Below are 21,841 nucleotides of genomic sequence, written 5' to 3'. Positions count from 1 at the left end.
GTAGTACTGAGGCAGGTTATTGGTCGGTAGTTGGAGGGGACCGGTCCCTTCTTGGGGTCCTTGGGGATCAGGACCGTCCGACCTTCGGTTAGCCATTCCGGGTGTCTCTCGTTAACTAGCAGCTGGTTCATTTGTGCTGCCAGACGCTCGTGGAGTGCAGTCAGCTTCTTTAGCCAGTAGGCGTGAACCATGTCGGGCCCTGGTGCTGTCCAACTCTTCATACTGGAGACCCTTTCTTGGATATCTGCCACTGTGATGGTTACTGGACCCTGTTCAGGGAGGTCGCTGTGGTCTGCCCTCAGATCCACTAGCCACTGAGCATTGCCGTTATGGGTTGCGTCCTTCTCCCATATGCTCTTCCAGTATTGCTCCGTCTCCAGCCTTGGTGGTGCTGTTCTCTTATTATTGTTCCCTTGCCACTGAGAGTACACCTTTGCTGGTTCTGTGGAGAACAGCTGGTTTATTCTCCTGCCTTCTATCTCTCTGGTGTACCTCCTCAAGCGGCTGGCCAAGGCTGTGAGTCTTTGCTTGGCAGTTTCCAAGGCCTCAGGTATGGACAGCTTGCTGTATTTCTTATGCACCTTCTTTGTCGCACCTTTCTGCAACTCCGTTAGTTGGCTAACCTCCCTCCGTGCTACTTTGATCTTGCCCTCTAGCCTCCTTCTCCATGGAGGGTACTGCCCCTTGTGGCTGTTCAACTTGTAGCCAAGCATCTCACTGATCACTGCTGCCGTATTGTAGATCAGCTTGTTAGTGTCGGTAATCGTGGTTGTAGGTATTGTCTGTAGTGCTGCATTAACATCATCTAGCAGACCTTCTGAGGGTACTTCACGTAATCTTGGTAACCGGCTACGGGGGATCCAGGTTATATATATATATATATATATATATATATATATATATATATATATATATATATATATATATATATATATATAATTTGTGCACTGCAAGACATTCCTCACAGTATTACTGGAGGTAATGCTGGCTGTAGGAAACATCTGGATAGACACAGAGTAAGATTTGCAGATTTGTCCAATGAATTTGGTATTGACTGATTTTCGAAGTAGCTTAGTAGTGACCATCCAGGACATTATGTCTTCAGTTTAACTAGTTGTTTTGCATTATCTAGCTTGATGGATAAATGGATCTGGGAGGAATCTGCATAACAATGAATAACAATAGTGTGCAGTATTGCCAAAGAGAAGGGGAAGGGTAAAGTATATAATGTAAATAGTATTGGTCTGAACACAGAACACTGTAATCTCTTCTTGTGAGATGAAGAATGCTAGAGGACTATGATCTGATGAAAAGTAGTTTCCTGACTGAATGTAAGTCATATTCAAATCATCCATCCTGTTTCTCACCTTATAAGAAAGTGAAGTGCATCCGTGCGTCCGTGAGAGAACAGGAGAGCTCACATCAGTTTCTTTAACATCAGCCATGCTGTCTGTGACTCTGATGCTGCTGCTGGTAGTTGGATCCTGTGAGGAGATTATTAATAAATGCAAGTGAAATGCAGAATATTCAGATAAATAATGGAAATAATGTTTATTTCTTTTTCTACAGGTGTGTACAGTATTGATCTCATCCAGTCAGACTCAATAGTTGCGCAGCCTGGACAGTCTGTAACTATCACCTGTCAGGTCTCTGGTTATTCTTTGACTGATCGCAACTATGCAACAGGTTGGATCAGACAGAGTGAAGGAAAAACTCTGGAGTGGATTTTGCATCGGTGGGGTAACGGTGACATGGCTCAAAACAATGCTTTGAAGAACAAGTTACTCCACCACACATACAGTTCTACTTCATCTGTAACACTAACAGGAGTAAATTTGCAGCCTGAGGACACAGCTGTTTATTATTGTGTGCGTAGCCCACAGTGACACAACCCACCCAGAGACCTGCACAATTACTGAAAAGCAGTTTGAGCTGACTCCTCCCTGGCTCAGTCTATGCTCTGTTTGCCCACTGCGTGATACCATCAACAGAAGCTAAACAAAAAGCTCTGAATGCCTTTGTAACATAAATACACCAGAGGAGGAGCCCTCAGACCACTAATAATTTGAAGAGCACATCAGTCCAATTATAAGGTCTTCTTGTTTACTGTAAAATAACTGTTGATGTGGAAATAATACAAAAAAGATACATTATTATAGTGGTGATAGTCACATATGGTTTCATAACTCATTCATTTGTTGAAAAAAGGGTTTTTTCCATCCTAAATGCAGATATTTAACTAAATGTTAGAATATAAGTGATTTGTTTTAGTCATTTACTTTCACCTGTAATTAGGTGACAAACTATGGTTTGTCAGATTATTATAATTATGTTATTATTATTATATAATAACGGATGGATGAAAGCATTTGAAAAAAATCTGTTCCAAAGCATGCAGATGTTGCACCCTCAGAGTGTCATGATGCAGCTTTTGTTTTTTCATTTCCAACAATTTGGTTTTGGAGTTTACATGAAGCAGGCATGCCATCGCTAATGGTGTTCTCTATTGTCAAAAGTGTTTAAAAAAATCTCCACAGAAAAAGCACTTGCAATAAACTAAAAGTGGTGAATGTCAATTATGTATGAACACATAGTATAGTTGACTAAATTCTGCTTAAATATAGAAATATATTCTTTCAAGCTGCTGGAGCAATTTCAGGCTGATCAGGAATTTGACTTACTTATGATTAAAGTCTTTAACCATGTTTGGAAAACCTCAAAAAATTATCCTCTGGTCAAAATTCTTTGGTAAGATGGAAATAATTTGAAAAAATTCAAAATTCAAGTGGCTGATGGGATTTTTCAAATTAATGGCTCCAGATTTCACTTAATGACACCCAGAGAGAAACCATTCAAGCACAGATAAACACCCACAGCTTTTGATGTGTGAGGTGACTATGTAAATAAAATAATAGGTTCTCATATCATGAATAATTCCAGTACACATGTAGACTGCTTTTCTTTGGGGTAGGAGGAGTCAGTGTAAAACTTTCCGATCTCACCTCTACTTATTTGACTGCTTGGAGCAGTGTGCACACAGTTTGACATGATGGACTGCATGACAGGGCTGCTGTTTTTAACTCTCTGCTGGGCAGGTGAAGAGTTTGATCTTACTTTAATAAAGTTTTCTTTGTGTTATCGACATATTTCATATTCTGTTTTCTTGTTTGTAGGTGTTGATGGACAGACATTGACAGAATCTGAACCAGTAATTAAAAGGCCTGGAGAATCTCACAGACTGACATGTACAGCCTCTGGATTCACATTCAGCGACTATGAGATGGTCTGGGTGAGACAGGCTCGTGGAAAAGCACTGGAGTGGATTGCTCATTTAACTAAACCAACTGGTAGCACTAAATACTACTCTCAGTCAGTCCGAGGTCGGTTTACGATCTCCAGAGACAATGACAAACAGCAGGTGTATCTAGAGATGAACAGCCTGAAGACTGAAGATTCTTCTGTTTATTATTGTGCTCGAAGGCCACAGTGACTGAAGTCATTTTAAAAGCTGTACAAAATCCTGTGCTCATTTTTGAGCTCATTCTAAATATAGAAATATATTAATATTCAGGCACAACATTTATATTTCACGAGACCTTTATATTCTTCATATTGAATTCTTCATATTCAATGTGTAGATATACTATCTATCTATCTATCTATCTATCTATCTATCTATCTATCTATCTATCTATCTATCTATCTATCTATCTATCTATCTATCTATCTATCTATCTATCAGATAGACAGACAGATAGATAGATCGATCGATCCTCAAGGTTGGCAACACAACATCTGACTTTAGTACTTCACCTGTTCACCCTTGGGTTTAATTTAACTTAAACTTTAAATTTGACACATCCTAGTTTTTATCTGTTCTTAAAAATATGTTTTTATTTGTTCTTACAGTTGTGGTCAAAAGTTTACATACACTTGTAAAGAATATAATATAATGGCTCTACTGAGTGTCCCGTTATTTCTAAAACTCAGATTTTTCTCTGATAGAGTAATTGGAACATATACTTCTTTGTCACAAAAACATTCATGAAGTTTGGTTCTTTTAAGACTTTATTATGGGTTAACAGAAAAAAGTGATCACATCTGCTGGGTCAAAAATATACATACAGCAACATGAATTAGCAATTTTGGTGACTTAGAAAGTTGTCAGTGAATTGAGCTTCATATCATGGCCTCTTAACTTCTTGTGAGTGGTTATGAGTGACTACAGCTGGTAACTTCTCTTAGGCCAGTTAAATATGGCTCACTGGATACAAATGCCCACAAACGCTACAATGGGAAAGTCAAAGGAGCTCAGCATGGATCTGAAAAAGCGAATTATTGACTTGAACAAGTCAGGAAAGTCACTTGGGGCCATTTCAAAGCAGCTGCATGTCCCAAGAGCAACAGTGCAAACAATTGTTTGTAAGTATAAAGTGCATGGCACTGTTTCGTCACTGCCAAGATCATTAAGAAAACGCAAGCTATCACCTGCTGCTGAGAGAAAATTGGTCAGGAGGGTAAAGAGTCTACCAAGAATCACCAAAAAGCAGATCTGCCAAGAATTAGAAGATGCTGGAACACAGGTGTCATTGTCCACAGTCAAACGTGTTTTGCATCTCCATGGACTGAGAGGCTGAAGGAAGCCCTTGCTCCAAAAGCGGCACCTTAAGGCTCGACTGAAGTTTGCTGCTGATCACATGGACAAAGATAAGACCTTCTGGAGGAAAGTTCTGTGGTCAGACGAAACAAAAATCTAGCTTTTTGGCCACAATGCCCAGCAATATGTTTGGAGGAGAAAAGGTGAGGCCTTTAATCCCAAGAACACCATGCCTACAATCAAGCATGGTGGTGGGAGTATTATGCTGTGGGGCTGTTTTGTTGCCAATGGAACTGGTGCTTTACAGAGAGTAAATGGGATAATGAAGAAGGAGGATTACCTTCATATTCTTCAACATAACCTAAAATCATCAGCACGAAGGTTGGGTCTTGGGCGCAGTTGGGTGTTCCAACAGGACAATGACCCCAAACACACATCAAAAGTGGTAAAGGAATGGCTAAATCAGGCTAGAATAAGGGTTTTAGAATGGCCTTCCCAAAGTCCTGACTTACAGTGGGGCAAAAAAGTATTTAGTCAGCCACCGATTGTGCAAGTTCCCCCACTTAAAATGATGACAGAGGTCAGTAATTTGCACCAGAGGTACACTTCAACTGTGAGAGACAGAATGTGAAAAAAAAAATCCATGAATCCACATGGTAGGATTTGTAAAGAATTTATTCGTAAATCAGGGTGGAAAATAAGTATTTGGTCAATAACAAAAATACAACTCAATACTTTGTAACATAACCTTTGTTGGCAATAACAGAGGTCAAACGTTTACTATAGGTCTTTACCAGGTTTGCACACACAGTAGCTGGTATTTTGGCCCATTCCTCCATGCAGATCTTCTCGAGAGCAGTGATGTTTTGGGGCTGTCGCCGAGCAACACGGACTTTCAACTCCCGCCACAGATTTTCTATGGGGTTGAGGTCTGGAGACTGGCTAGGCCACTCCAGGACTTTCAAATGCTTCTTACGGAGCCACTCCTTTGTTGCCCGGGCGGTGTGTTTTGGATCATTGTCATGTTGGAAGACCCAGCCTCGTTTCATCTTCAAAGTTCTCACTGATGGAAGGAGGTTTTGGCTCAAAATCTCACGATACATGGCCCCATTCATTCTGTCCTTAACACGGATCAGTCGTCCTGTCCCCTTGGCAGAAAAACAGCCCCATAGCATGATGTTTCCACCCCCATGCTTCACAGTAGGTATGGTGTTCTTGGGATGCAACTCAGTATTCTTCTTCCTCCAAACACGACGAGTTGAGTTTATACCAAAAAGTTCTACTTTGGTTTCATCTGACCACATGACATTCTCCCAATCCTCTGCTGTATCATCCATGTGCTCTCTGGCAAACTTCAGACGGGCCTGGACATGCACTGGCTTCAGCAGCGGAACACGTCTGGCACTGCAGGATTTGATTCCCTGCCGTTGTAGTGTGTTACTGATGGTGACCTTTGTTACTTTGGTCCCAGCTCTCTGCAGGTCATTCACCAGGTCCCCCCGTGTGGTTCTGGGATCTTTGCTCACCGTTCTCATGATCATTTTGACCCCACGGGATGAGATCTTGCGTGGAGCCCCAGATCGAGGGAGATTATCAGTGGTCTTGTATGTCTTCCATTTTCTGATGATTGCTCCCACAGTTGATTTTTTCACACCAAGCTGCTTGCCTATTGTAGATTCACTCTTCCCAGTCTGGTGCAGGTCTACAATACTTTTCCTGGTGTCCTTCGAAAGCTCTTTGGTCTTGGCCATGGCGGAGTTTGGAGTCTGACTGTTTGAGGCTGTGGACAGGTGTCTTTTATACAGATGATGAGTTCAAACAGGTGCCATTCATACAGGCAACGAGTGGGGGACAGAAAAGCTTCTTACAGAAGACGTTACAGGTCTGTGAGAGCCAGAGATTTTCCTTGTTTGAGGTGACCAAATACTTATTTTCCACCCTAATTTACGAATAAATTCTTTACAAATCCTACCATGTGGATTCATGGATTTTTTTTTCACATTCTGTCTCTCACAGTTGAAGTGTACCTCTGGTGCAAATTACTGACCTCTGTCATCATTTTAGGTGGGGAAACTTGCACAATCGGTGGCTGACTAAATACTTTTTTGCCCCACTGTAAACCCCATTGATAAGAAGAAACAAGTCCATGTCAGAAAACCATCAAATTTAACTGAACTGCACCAATTCTGTCAAGAGGAGTGGTCAAAGATTCAACCAGAAGCTTGTGGATGGCTACCAAAAGCGCCTAATTGAAGTGAAAATGGCTAAGGGACATGTAACCAAATATTAGCACAGCTGTATGTATATTTTTGACCCAGTAGATTTGATCACTTTTTTCTGTTAACCCATAATAAAGTCATAAAAGAACCAAACTTCATGAATGTTTTTTGTGACACAGAAGTATCTGTTCCAATCAGAGTTTTAGAAATAACGGGACACTCGGAGGAGTCATTATATTATATTCTTTACAAATGTATGTAAACTTTTGACCACAACTGTACACATGGTTTCAGTTCCTCAGCAATTTTGCTGCTTAAAGTATCTCTACACCTTTGTCTTCACACAGCTGGAAGACCTGAAGACATATTTTTTAATGCAAAACTATATGCACCAACAAGAGGGCACCAAAGCAACAGGTTGCACTGTAACCCTAACTGTATAGAAATAGACAATCAAATGCTTATAAAAAATAACAGTGCCAACTTTGACATAAAACAGAGGTGCACACCACTGATGTTGCCAAGACAAAATCTTCATTTTCTTAATCCACATGTTATTATTGTTGGAAATTATATTTATTTAGGCTCTTTTTCCAAGTATGTCCAGGATTGTTCTCATTCAGTCAAAGTAATAGTTGTACAGCCTGGACAGTCTAAAAGTCAGTCTAACCACAACTGGGTGAGGAGATGATGTTGCACCTGTTCTGTACTTTTGTATTTTAGAGGTTTACTGGCAAAAAACAACTTCTGGCTCTGTCTGGAAACTGTCCTAAAACGTACAACTTTGAGTGAACCAAAAATATTTTTTCTGCTAAGGAGGAGGAGTCCATGCAAAACCGATATCTACAATATCCTCATATTGGTGTAGAGCAAAGGTCAGAAGCTCAATCTAATACATACATACTGCAAACTGGACAAAGAAAACAGACTTTTACAATGACCAGATCTGCTTATTTAGTTGTTTCTCTCATTGTGTGTTCTACTTTGGCTGGTAAGGGTATATAAATCTATTGGACAAACACATGTAGATGTAATTGTTCGTTGTCCTAATCCGTTGTTGACATTTGTGTAGGTACTGAGGGTCAAACACTGACTGAGTCTGAACCAGTGGTTAAAAGGCCTGGAGACTCCCACAGACTGACCTGTACATACTCAGGGTTTGCTGGTGACATTTATGCTGACTGGATCAGGCAACCTCCTGGAAAAGGACTGGAATGGATCGCTCATATTGAATCTAGCAGTAACTCCTACTACTCTCAGTCATTCAGAGGCCGCTTTACCATCTCCAGAGACAACAGCAGAAAGCAGGTGTATCTGCAGATGAACAGCTTGACAACTGAGGATTCAGCTGTTTATTACTGTGTTCAAGAGGCACAGGGACACACGATGATGCAATGCTGTAGAAAAACTTTATGTGTCAGATTCATTTTTCAGAGATACAGAGTCATTATTAGTTATTTGTATCTGGTAACATGAATATTCATTAGTAAAAAAAAAGCTAACATATTGACACACACAGTTTTAGTTCCTCCAAAGCTATTTTCCTTCAGTGTCAAGTTAATCCTTTGTTTTCACACATCTGTAGAGACTGAAAACATCAAGGGTATTTTATGTAAACCAGCAACAACAAAATATTAGTTTATGTAGAACTTAGTCTTGGATGCTAGCAGTGTTAACACTTGCACAAATACGTAGTTTAAGTAACAAAAAAAAAAAAAAAGAATGCTTTAGGTTCAATTTAGTTCAGCTTAGTTAAGGTTCAAATATGTTGTTTTTAGTTCAATTTTTATCCCCAGTGAAAACTTCACATTATATTTAGACAACACCCTTTGTTTTCATGGGGGCCTATTATACTTTTTATTGCAATTCTGATTTTAAAAAACATCTTCCATTAAACATATTATTTGCTAATGCACAAGAAATTAGGAGTTTGTGTCAATGTATGTTAATACAGTAAACAACACTAAATAGTGAACCTGCCTACTATTTGGGTTCACAGTATGTAAACTTTCTCATAAACCATGTTTTCTATAGTTTTGCTGCTGCTTTTTACACCTGGATCCTGTGAGTCACAGTCATCATTCTTTTGCAGTATAAACTGTGAACAAAAAAGCTTTTTGCAACAGATGTGAAGTGTGAACAGACGGTCACTGACAGCCATCCTGACTTTGACAGCATCAGGGCATCACCTGTCTATTACCCTTTATTGGGCAGCTTCCAGCATGATATTCACAATATTTCATAACCTGCAACCATGAGAGGAAGAGACCTGCAATCTTTTATGACAGACATCAGTTTTTTTTATTATATAAACAACAGCAAATCATTGCCAGTTGTACTCTGCAACATAAAATCTTTATTGTATATAATGTAAAACATTTAACATTTCTAGTAGTTAAAAATTTCAGTTCACATCTTTGTTCAAAATGATGAAAATCTACAAAGTAACCTTTTCCTTTATACATCAGTATTTCAAGAAACATCAGAGCTAAATTACTTACTTACCAAATTACTGTCACATATTTAACTATAAAAAGCCATCCTCTCTCTGTCTCTGACATGAAGAAAAATGCCAGAACATTTTACAACCTTTAGAAATGCCACTGTGTTTGCAGATTCATTGTCACTGGTGCAGATGGAACACTTTTAAATTTACGCTTATAAACACACAAGAAATACTGAGTTGTGGCATGATTGATGAAAATGTGATTTCTGTCACAGGTGTGTAAAGTCAATCAGTATGACTCTTGTGTCTACTGTGTGTTATTGTGTATTACTGTACTTTAGAGAAAGTAAGACCATAAAAATACGTCATATTTTAATATTTTTTAATATTTGACATAACAAACAACTGCAGGTGTTGGATTCAAATTGATAAATGTTGTCATTGTGTTTCTTAAATTTGTAAAGTCTTAGTTCAAGTAGCAGGATCAAAGACATTCCTTTGTCTCTCCAGCCACTCTGGTGCTGGGGGAGGCTGAAGTGTTTTTATCAGGCACATCCTATCTGAAAGATCTGTTTCTTGTGTGGTAAACTTCCTGCTTTTATGATCCTTTTGGTGAGCAGGAGGTCACACAAACGCACCCCATGACACACACACACACACACACACACACACACACACACACACACACACACACACACACTCTTGCACATGCATACAGTGCCTTGTCTTTTAGAACCATAGGGGGGTTTACAATGGGAGGTGCTTGTGTGTACTGTTGTGTAGACTGTGTGTCTTGGAAATAAGAGAATGCGAGGAAGGCTGATTAGAAGAAGTTGGTTAGGGTGACGGGTGAGGAGCGTTGAGCTCCAAGAGCCTGGTCCCGACCAGCCTTCCCTTGCTAGCAAGTAAAAACCGGTTGAAGATGTTCGTCTTGTTTTTGTCGTTAAGGAGAATAAGCTTCTAAACTAGCGGGGCTTGTGTAAGTGCAGACCCAACAGCAGGTGTCAGTAAAACATGCAAACGGGAAAGAAATAAAAACATGACACGCATGTTAATATGTCATGAGTGCAGCTGCTGTTGTGGTTTCTGACTTCCTTTTCTTAAAACTATAAATAAGTTGTTTTACTTACAACAATAAAGGGGATTTATTTTCTTGAAAACTGATTTTATATAGCATCTGTAAATATATATTATATTGTACATTAGACACATGCTATGACAAGACCAAGAATTTCTAGAACAGGTATTTGTTTGAACATTCAGTTATGAAGCAACATGATCATTTATTTATTTGTGTATTTTTTTTTACTCTTTTCAGCGTTCTGTCAAGTCCCTTTCAAGTTTTTCAGTCTGTTCACCATTGCTATTGTTGCTACCCGAGCTCTGTTCAGATGATGATATGCAGCATATTTATTGCTTTAGTACAGTAAATAACTGATCATTGTATATAAATAGGTTAGTATGACAGTACAAGTGTGAGTGAATCAAAAAATTGTTTCACTGATGAAGTGGAGAGGAGTGTATGCAAAAAAGAACATGTCAAGGAGACAGGGTCATGCACCTATTCAGATAAACACTGACACAAAGACAACACCTTTGACCATGATCACTGATGCCATAAACTTTCACAGTACTAGAGAACTTATGTCAAACATTAAATGCCTGCTAACATTATATTTATACTCACATTAACAATATTCTGCACATTATAACAAGTAAAGCGTCTGTTGGGTCTGTGTTTCCACAAGCCCCGCTGGTTTATAAACGTATAAACCATCTTCAACCTTGTTAACAACAAAAACAAGACGAACATCTTTTACTTGCTAGCAAGGGAGGCCCCAGCCGGTGTCTCAGAAAGCACTCTGAATCCTACCGCAAAATGACCCCAACGACGGCCTCCGCTTGCTGCCTTTTATTGGGAAAACAGTTCACACAATACAAAGGAATGTCTTAAGTATTAAGCTTTGCTTGTTCCATATTCAGTTTTCCAGCAAAACCTTTTTGAGTCCATAAGAAAAGATTCATTCTTATATCTGGAGGAAGATTTTTTTTCCAATAAATATTAATGTTAGCCCGCGACTTTGTTCCAGTTTTGAATTTTGGCCCACTGTGTTTTTGAGTTTGACACCCCTGCTATAGATTGAACTAAGAACTTACAAATTTAAGAACCACAATGACAACATTCAACAATTAGACTTAACAGCGTTTATATGTCTATATTACAAGTAGCTACTGTAGGTGAGGCAGTGTTTGACACAAAATAATCATATTTATTATTTAACTAACGTGTCATTAGCATAAAAATTGGATTTACACACTGATACTGTATTTACGTGACTATAACATATTTGTTAAATATCTGTGTTGCTACGTTAAAATGTCTTCAACACCTTTTGTCACATGGAAATTAAATTAAGCACAATGTGGCAGGATGCTAGCTGTTTGTGCAATGATTCACACTGGTGCTGCCCTGCATCCTACTCAGAGGACCACTAAAGCTGCCCCAACTGCCTTGTACAAGCTTCACCCATGGGAACCATAATTAACGTAAAATATTACAGTTATTGATGATAATGAATGAAACAATAGTAGACTCAAACAATAAAAATTGCATCAATTGCCTGATTTTACTGTGGATCCCATTCTGCAAACAGTGAAAGATGAAGTAATTACATTAATGTGCAGAAAAACATAAGTACAGGAGAAATATTTTAAATACATCAACAATTAAATTGTATAATTTAAAATGTAAATACACGGTGTATTTCTGTACGTGAGGAATGACTAATGACTAAAAAAATCTGTGGAACAGGGATGTGTTATGAGAAAAAAGTCATTCGACGTTCAATTTCTTTTCAGGGGCAAAATGTAAGTAAAGTAAGTAAAAGTAATAAATTCAAATAAATGTAAGGTAAATTTGATCTCCTTGTGAGTTTATCTGACACTATTACTACGTATCTACTAACAGTTATAACTGGTACTCCTGCCTAATGTGTTTGATTCTATGCAAACTCTGTGAGTTTCCTTTCAACTCAGCAATAAAAACTCTCACACTTTGGGGTGACGATAGCAGAACATCACCCTCAACATAAACCATGTTTTTTGTAGCTCTGCTGCTGCTGTTGGCAGCTGGATCACGTGAGTCTCTCTGGATTTGCCATACTCACAAGTTTATCTTTAACAGCTTTACTCGATCATCTGTTAAAAACTCTTTTCTATTTACAGGTGTAAAGTGTTAGCAGTTGACACAGCCAGGGTCTGAAACTGTGCAGCCAGGCCAACGTCTGACCATCACCTGTCAGGGATCTTATTCTCTTAGCAGCCACTGGACAGGCTGGATCAGGCAACCTGCAGGGAAAGGACTGGAGTGGATCGGTGCCAGATATACTGGAGAAGCAGCTTACAAAGATTCACTAAAGAACAAGTTCAGTATTGATTTAGACACTTCAAGCAAAACAGTGACGCTAATTGGACAGAATATGCAGCCTGACGACACTGCCATGTATTACTGTGCCAGAGATGCACAATAACACAAGCCAACAAAAACCCCTCAGAGCCTGATCACTTACATGAAGCTGCCAGAGGAGGAGCCCTCAGACCACAAATGACTGGACAACAGCTTAAAATTTGAAGAAACAAATAAAATGAGTAAAAATGCTTTGGTCCAACTTGTTGTAAAGAAAACAAACCTTTATCCATGTGTTTTATTTTAAATCAATTTAGCTTTAATGTTTCATCTTATTCAATTCAATTCAAATTGTTGGGAAATCAGGTTTATGAGAAGCTGAACAAAATGTCCAGACACACTCAAATATATTGTCAGTATTAAATATTGTACATTTTTTTGTCTCTTGTGACATTTCAGTGAAAGGTGTTTTTTCAGAAATAATTCCTTTTAAAACTTTGTATAACTTAGCATAAAGACTCAATGAAAATATTTTACAACCACCTAAGGGTGACAGAAAATTGAGCATGAACTGATTTGAAGGCCTGAAATACACGTAAACATGTACACACTATAAAAGGAGCGTTGTTGTTGTGGTTTCTGACTTTGTGTTTCAGTGGGTCACAATACTTTTTTACAGCAGTAAATTTCTGAATGTTTAAAAGGGAATGCTGTAGGTAGATGTCAGTAATAAATAATAAAAAACAGTATTGGGGGCAACAAAAGAAAGATTTAAAACACATAAAACCATATTTATAGTCACATTTTAAGGTGGCATGGCAAACCTCTTAATAAACAGTTGGTTACATTATTTATTGACACAACTTTAGGAAATGTATAACTTTTCAGGTACATTACCTGGCATCTCAACAGCTACATAATGAGAAGTTGCTGAGCTTTTTATTTGCTTTAAATTTGTAGAATTATACTGGAAAAAAATACTTCTGAAAGTTTTTCTAAAGGATACACTGAAAGTATAACACTACATGAATTGTCAGTTGTATTAATTATATATATAAAAAAATATCCATGACAATGTGAGTTTTTTTAATATTTTATTTGTTGTTTGACCGGAGACTGCAGATGGAAATTAGCTAGGAGCTAAATGTTGTATAATGCATCTCTTATCTCAGGAGGTGTTTTTGTTCATGGTTCCTGGCAAACAAATAAATATATCACTCACAGTTTTTAACCTGCAAATCTTTGCTCTGAAAATACAAAAAGAAAGGTGCAGGTCCATCTGTGCTCATGGAATAACTTTGAGCAAAAAAAGTTAGGAAAATGTAGTTTAATATTCAGTTTCATTGTGGGGGGCTGTGAAAGTGTGAATACAATTAAACAAATATTAGGCAAAGTTATCATGAAAAGTTTTTTTAAATAGAACAGTCATCCTTCTGTTGGCTACATAGTGCCTCGTGTGGTTTATTCTATGCAAACTCAGTGAGCTTCCTCGCTACTCAGCCATAAAAACCTCCTCATATTTTTTGGCTGGAGATACCAGAAATCTCACCATAAACCATGTTGTCTGTAGCTCTGCTACTGTTAGCAGCTGGATCATGTAGGTTTCTCTGGATTTATCGTACATGGTTTGCATTTGTCATAGTAACCAATTTATCTGTAACTGCACAATTTGAAATATGCTTCTCTCTTTACAGGTGTAAAGTGTGAACAGCTGACACAGTCAGGCCCTTTGACTTTGCAGCCAGGTCAACGTCTGACTATCAGTTGTCAGGTCACTTATTCTATAAGCACTTACTGGACAGCTTGGATCAGACAGCCTGCAGGGAAAGGACTGGAGTGGGTTGGAGGGTCAGGTGTTGGACATAGCACACTCTACAAAGATTCATTAAAGAACAAGTTCAGTATCAGCTTAGATTCTTCCAGCAAGACAGTGACTCTAAATGGACAGAATCTGCAGCCTGAAGACACTGCTGTGTATTACTGTGCTAGGAAACCACAATAACACAAACCAGCTGTAGACCTGAACAAAAACCCCAAAGTCCTTAAATGCATACTGTATCTAAAAAGTATTCATAGTGCTTCACTTGTTTTTTAATTTTGTCACGTTGTAGCTTTATTCCAAAATGGACTAAATTCATTTTTCACCTCAAAATTCTATGACAAAGTGAATCCTCTCTGGATAATCTGTATGTATAACAACAAGAGGAGAGACAAGAGGACAATTAGTTCCTTTGTTGCAACAAATTTTAATTACAGTGTCAATTTAAAGTATGACTGAGTAATACAATTAAAGAAATGCTAGGCAAAGTTGGTCTCCTGGCAAGTTTATCAGATAACATAGTTGGTAACTTCCTTGCTACTCAACTATAAAAACTGCTTATAAGAAAACTTCAGAATGCAAACATGGTTTGCATTCACCTGTCAAACCATTTATTCGTTTTGGCAACTTTTGGCAACTGTACAGCTTGGATAAAACAGTCTGTAGGAAAAGTACCGGTGGGTCACAGCAGGTGGCTGCCCCTTCCTGTTGAAAGGAAGAATAGTTGATTAGAAATATTGATTTTTAGTACTGTTAGAAAGCTATGTCATTCTTTCTTTTCTTTTCTTTTTTTGAGCTTAAATAGTTTTTTGCTGAATGTTGTTTTTTTTGTGGGGATGAGGGGGGTGGGGGGGTGTTATACATTTGTTCAGATTTCTAGAAATAAAAGCTCGCCAGCTCTTTAGGTCTTCCTCAGAAAGATTCCCAATTATCTACAAAGCCCACATTTTTTTTTCGGACAGCACTCACACAGCCAGCATTTTAAGGAGAATATATGGCTAAACATGTCACTCATGGTCCAAATGACATAAGTGGAGAAATGTCTCCTTAGAATAGAATTGCCCTTTATTGTCATTGTTCATGTACAATGAAATGACAATCCTATTATGTTCTTAAATCTCTGTAAAGACTTCTCAGCAATGCAACGACTGCCACAACATTAAGTGCAAAAAACTAATGCCAGGACAATTACCAGCAAATTGCATGTCACAAATGTTAGTAAATCAGTTTGGGCACCTGATTCTTTCTCATCCAAGCATTTTGCATTTTGAGATAGGAACTCCCAGAAATGTATATGCAACAGGATCAGTTACTTTTCACACCTCTTACACACAACCTTCTCACTTTTCATATATGCACATTTTAAGATAATGTGACAAACCTGTTATCAAATAGTTGCTTAGGTTGGCAGAGATACAATGTTTGCTTTTCATGCACTTTGCTACTTTTTATTCAGATTATTTTAACATGTTTCTATGATACAGTGATGTGGAAAAACTTTTTGCCACCTTCCTGATTTCCTTTTTTTGGTTTGTATGTTTATCACACTTAAATATTTTAAATCATCAAATAAATGTAAATATGAGACAAAGACAACAGAAGTAAACAAAAAAATGCAGTTTCTAAATGAAGGTGTTAATTATTAAGGGAAAAAAATCCAAACTTACGTGGTCCTGTGTGGAAAAAATGATTGTCTCCTAAACCCAATAACTGGTTGGGCCCTTAGTAGCAACAATGGCAATCAAGTGTTTGTGATGAATGGCAATGAGTCTTTTACCAGTTTCTTGGATGTTGTTTTGTAGTCTTTTGTGACATCTTAGACGATAATTTCACTATTGGGGTAATTATGCTCGGCCAGCCACTCCTGGGAAGAGTCACCACTGTTCCATGTTTTTGCCATTTGTGGATAATGGATCTCACTGTGGTTTGTTTGAGTGCCACAGCTTTAGAAATGGCTTTATAACCTTATAAACTTCTCCAGACTGAGAGCTCTTAATTACTTGTTTGTTGTTTTTCATTGTTCCTGATTTTCCTTGGATTGCAGCATGATGTCTGGCCTTTGAGGAATTTTTGGTCTAGTCCACTTTGTCAGGGGGGGCCTGTGAGATTATTCTGTTATCATATGTTATCTTATATCTGTAGTTAAAGTAGTTGAATTATGTTAACTGCTGTAGGTCATATAATATCCCTTAGTCTAGATTGTGTGCTGTGTATGTAGCTTAGTTTCCATTATATTTTTGGGTTAAAAGAATGTGACCATTTTTGGATTTGTTAGACAGGTGTGGATTACCCTGTACCCTTGATCTGCTGTGAATGTGTTACACTGTTTCTTGACATTTCATACTGCTGAATCATGAAGAGAATGTTGTGTGCAGAGGACCTTGTGCCGATAATAGAAGAGACAGACCACATTCCATACCCCCACCTTTACAGAGAGCAGAAGGACAGGGAGCTGAGGTCATAACTTAGGCGCCATAACAGAGAAAGAATGTAAATGTTTAGGCTTTTACGACTAGGTGGGGGCCACTAGAGGCTATAAGAAGCTGAGTAACCCGTCACCATTTTGAGATTTGCTGTGACCCTCTGCATGCATGTCTCCCCATCCGGATGGTTTATGCTCATTGTATGGAAATAAATGATTGTTGATTGAGCATTTATACACCGAGTATTGTCCTTCCTTCAGCCCAAAGTGTCATGGTTCGTTGTGTGGCAGGCAGGAGAAGGACCCAAGATGCAGACTCACAGACACGGGGATAAACTTAAAGAACACAGCTTTAATGCTGGCACGGCAGAATACAGGACATACAGAACTAACTGGGAAAAGTAAACTAACACTCGCAGGAAGACACAGGAAGATCCACACAACATGAGGGAGAACGCGACGCCGAACAGAGGGAGACGCAGACAGAAATACACAGAGGGTTAACGAGGAAAGAGGGAACACACGGGGAACACAGGTGACACTGATAATCATAACGAGACAGGGCGGGGTGAACTGAACATGACATGTACAGGCGTGAGAGTCACAAAGTAAACAGGAAGTGCACAGAGGTTCAGACAGGAGGAGAGAGAGCACGGGGAAAACACAGACATAACGGGCTGGGGAAACATGAAACAACCACAAAGGGAGACGAGGGCTCATAAATACACAGAGGGCACACAGGGGGGAGAGAGAGCACGGGGAGAACTTAGACATAACGGGCAGGGAAAACATGGAATAAAACATAAGGAGAGACGAGGGCTCACAGATACACAGAGGGGCACACAGGGGGTAAAAGCCATGAAGGGAAAACACTTAGGGAACAACACAACAGGGCAACTCAGGAAACATGGCCTAAATAAGGAACGAAATACAAAAATACAAGGAACTAAGAATACTGGGCCCACATGGCCCAGGACCATGACACAAAGATTCAAAGAATTGGGAGATCTTAGCAACCTTTTAAGTGATTTCAGGTGAACAGGTGTGGCACTAATCAGGCCTGTGTGTGGCTAGAGAAATTAAACACTTTCCAAACATGTGATAAACCAAAGGTAATTTACATTATAACACCTTCATAAGCATGTTCATATAGAAACTGCATTTTGTGTTTACTTGTGCTATCTCTGTCTAATATTGAAATTTAAGTGTGAAAAACATACAAAAAAATAGGTAATCAGATAGAGGCAAACATTTTTTTACACACCACTGTATAGTGATGAATATAGTAATGAATGAAATGCATACAAAGTACTTTTTGTACACTTTTCATCATTTTTAAATCTGGGTCTGGCATCAAACTGAAATTGTTAATCATAATATGACCTTTAGTACTTCTATGCTTTAGGGCTTTCTGGCTGATCCAAAGCTGAGACAAATCTAAAATTGAACTTAAACTATGTTTTCAAAGACACTATAATATTAATTAGCTTATTATTGTTACTGCTGAATGAGTACCCTGGTATAGTGAAGACTGTAACATGAATGCTATGAGAGAAAGCAAAAATAATATCAAATCTGTGTAAAAACCTGTAATTGTTATGGCAAACATGCATTATTAAAAAAGTGATATTGTCATCATTTTTATTTAATATGCAGAGGTTTGGAGGAGAGATTAATTCTTCAGACAAAAGGCGTATTCATAGCACAGACTTGCTATCATTTGAAAAACTGTGAAAACAGTTAAAACATTTCCTTCAGTTATCACTTTCCTGTGAGGTGGAGTCAATGCAAAGCATCTTCCACTACTACTTAACCCTCTTTGGAGAGAATAACAGACACCTTTGTGCACTTCTATAGCATTATGATGGATTGCAAGGCAGGACTGCTGCTTTTAGCTGTTTGCTGGGCAGGCAAGGTTTTTCTCTGAGCTTAAATTGACATTGACATGAAATTTTGAAGAATAAGTCATTTGATTTTTTTCTAATGTCTTGACAGGTGTTGATGGTCAGACTCTGAGAGAATCTGAGCCAGTGATTAAAAGGCCTGGAGAATCCCACAGACTGACCTGTACAGCCTCTGGATTCACATTCAGCAGCTACAGGATGGTTTGGGTCAGACAGGCTCCTGGAAAAGGACTGGAGTGGATCGCTTTTATACACACAGGCAGTTCTCATATCTATTACTCCCAGTCAGTCCAGGGTAGATTCATCATTTCCAGAGATGACTCCAGCAGTAAACTTTTTCTACAAATGAACAGTTTGAAAACTGAGGACACAGCAGTTTATCACTGTGCCCGGTGTGACACAGTGACAGCCAGTAATAGGAGAGTCATACAAAAACTACTTCCCAGATTCACCAATACCCCTAGTAACACACAGTAGTCTCATAGTGGTTGCCCTGAGATTGATGAATTTATTCATTTACCTGTGGATGAAAATTCTCAAAACAGGCTAAACTACAATGATTACTTATTTATTTGTGATTATTTAGGTACTATCATGGAGAACATAAACTACTTTTGCAAAAAGCAACAAAGTGACAGCTAAAACTTGCATCAAACCAACAAATCATTGCACAGGTCTTACAATGATTTTTGCTCCTTTTTATTTATTTATTTTTTCATAGTTTTAGGTTCAAGGAATAGATATGTACATATAAGAATATATATATACACTTATATATGAGCCCACCAGAGGAAGAGCCAATAATGATTTGAAGGAAAAGTTTTTTTCAAAGCAGAGCTTTAAATCATTTAGACCCAAGTGTAGCATTTCTGAAAGAGACTTAATTAGTCACTGTCTGCAGCTCACATTAATAGGAATATAAAGCAACAATTGAACACTGTGATATGCCACAGTGTTGATGACTCTTGATACACTGAGGAAAAGGTGATATTTTTTCCTTTCCTTATCTTCTTCCTGTGAGGTGTCCATACAAACCAGAGGCAGCTCCAATTGCTACCTAATGACAGATAACAGACAACTTTGGGTGCCATATTGTATGATGGATTACAAGACAGGACTGCTGCTTTTAGCTGTTTGCAGGTCTGGTCAGGATTTTCCCTGATCTTGATTGTCAATGTCTTGCAAGGTCTTGATCATCAGATTCAGAGAATCTGAAGCAGTGATTAAAAGGCTCTGGGTTTACATTAAGCAGCTACAAAATGAACTAGATCAGACAGGCTCCTGAAAAAGGACTGGAGTGGATTGCTTATATCAGCACTTACAGTTCTCCTATCTCTCACTCCCAGTCAATCCTGGGTAGATTTACCATCTCCAGAGATGACTCCCGTAGTAAAGTGTATCTATAATTAAGAGTTTGAAGACTAAGGACACAGCAGTTTATTACTCTGCTCGATGAGACACAGTAATAACGTTTTTGCAAGTAATTCATGCAAAAACTATTCCCTTTTACTCTTCCTTGTCCTGATATGTTGTCCTGATAAGCCCATTTATTATGTATGTATGAAAATTCACAAAACAATATAAATTACCACGACTACTTTTTACACAAGGGCACTATCTGTGTAAACATAGGCTACTTTTGAAAAACACTACACAGTGACCACAAAAGCCAGCAAAACACTGCACCAGTGTTAGAAGTGCAAACAAGTTTCGATAAAGGTTGATTTTTCTTTTTATATTACATACAAACCACCATTCAAATATCCAGATGGAACACATTACAAACTAACTTTTAAAAAATGGATTTGATTTGATCCGTATACAAGGCAAAGTAGTTTGTAATAGAGATCAGTTAGATTCGATGAGTAACTGATGGATGAGTATTCAGAAGAAAACAGGTTCATCTCAGGCTCTCCAAAGTATGGAGGCCTGTCACCCCTCACCACTCTCCCTGCCGGTGGCTGATGCCCTCAGGCGTCAGTGCATTGGTAGTTCTTGGTGTCTGGGGCTGGGCGCTCAGGTATGTACCGGCTCACTCCCAGTGGCTGCTTGGAGGGGCCGGGCGTCCGTAGCTCGGTCGGGCCTCCTCCGGGGAGTAGGGGGCCCAGGAGCCTCCGGGCTCTGGACCTGCTGCTCGGTCCTCCTTGGGCTCTCGCACTCTGGGAACTCTGGATATCTGGAGCCTGGATCTCCTCCATGCCTAATTCATGCCCTGGGGGGACGGGGGGCTATGGCTCCCCACACTCTCTAGCAGATTGTTATATGGAGAAACCTTTTGAATATAAGTGCACTGATCCACACAGGTGTGCACACAGGTGTTACATGGGTGTTCACAGACACAAACTACACCTTTCTTGGCTGCTACCTCAAAGCACATTGTGCGCTGTCAGTCCTGCGTGCTGCACAACAACATTCAATATTTAGTATTTACTGTTATTTATACTTAGCTATGATGTTGTGTTTATTATGCTGCTCTCTTTTTTTGCTTGTTTTCTCTTTTTTTTTTATCTCAACAGGTGATCCAGTGGACCAATACGGCAAAGCAATGAAGATCCACTTGGTAATGTTGGGTATCTTTGTTGGCCTTCAGACAACAATTTTGACGGCTAAAGAACCAAACGGGACAGGTGGGGGAAAAAAGGGAGAAAAAGAAGAAGAAAACAGGTTCTGTTATGTGTAATAGCTGTGCTAATAGTTTTGCAAAGTGTGTTATAATATTGCAACAACAGAGATACTAGGTGCACTCAGAAGAAAATTACCTCAAATTTCTAAATATTAAACTTTTTGTCTTTTCAACACAGTGTCAAAGCTCAGTATGGGACAAAGCAAAATATTTCACTTAGTCAGATTATATATTCAGTGCTATAATTGTTGTTGAAGAGACATTAAAAATGTTGCTAATTTTTAAGGTTCTGAAAACATTTTAAGACATTTGCTTACACCGAGCATTCATTCTAGTTTCACCATGAAAAGAGTTCATGCGGAACCAGTCTGATAGTACAATGTGAGGAGGAGTCAATGCAAAATT

General features: G+C 38.8%; 1 long non-coding RNA gene across 1 annotated transcript; it reads left to right on the top strand.

Annotated features, from left to right (window-relative positions):
- The first annotated feature begins 18,755 nt into the window (after positions 1-18,755).
- Positions 18,756-19,167, top strand: LOC309705093. Its single transcript, XR_014276502.1, has 2 exons — positions 18,756-18,819; positions 18,905-19,167. It is a non-coding gene; the product is annotated as an uncharacterized lncRNA (long non-coding RNA).
- Positions 19,168-21,841: the final 2,674 nt, after the last annotated feature.

The sequence above is a fragment of the Aulonocara stuartgranti genome (assembly GCF_965226115.1).
Source record: "Aulonocara stuartgranti genome assembly, chromosome: 4".
Classification (NCBI taxonomy): Eukaryota; Metazoa; Chordata; class Actinopteri; order Cichliformes; family Cichlidae; genus Aulonocara; species Aulonocara stuartgranti.
Note: the sequence above shows the minus strand (reverse complement) of the source record. Positions and strands in the feature narration are given on the sequence as shown.